The following is a 643-nucleotide window of genomic DNA, read 5'->3' as shown; positions in this document are numbered from 1 at the left end:
AGAAACACATTTTGCGAAGGAGTTCCAGAAACAGTACAATTCTTACATTAAGACATAAGTGTGGTAGTATAAAACAAGAGTTTTCGTGATGAACTAAGTTAATTTCATTCCCTAATAACCATTTGACTATGTTTTTATCACATTCAATTTCTTACTTTTTCTCTCTTTTTTATCTGAAACATCTCTTTCTCTTTGTTTCTTTGCTTTTCCTTCTTAGTATGTTGTCCATGCATAAATATATATATAGAGAGAGAAATTATATTATTTTATAGATATTGTTATTAATTAACAATACTCGTAGACAGGCTAGACTCGAAGTGCTCAAGTTGAGTAGAGTTCCAATTTATAATTTGAGTGGAGGCAATACGAGCGGAAAACTAGAGGGACATGACCTATTATAGAGAAGAATATACAATATATATGCACACTTCAACATTAATAAGGCGGCATAAAGCTCAACATAACAGAAGTATTAATAAGATACAAGCGTATAGACATATATGCCGTTTTATTAATGTCGAAGTAAGTGTGCATATATATTGTATATTTTGCCGGATAATAGGTCATGAACCTCTAGTTTTCCACTCTAATTGCCTCTACTCAAATTATATATATATATATATATATATATATATATATATAT

This window comes from Octopus bimaculoides, chromosome 1 (assembly GCF_001194135.2).
Source record: "Octopus bimaculoides isolate UCB-OBI-ISO-001 chromosome 1, ASM119413v2, whole genome shotgun sequence".
Taxonomy (NCBI): Eukaryota; Metazoa; Mollusca; class Cephalopoda; order Octopoda; family Octopodidae; genus Octopus; species Octopus bimaculoides.
This window is presented reverse-complemented; position numbering follows the sequence as displayed.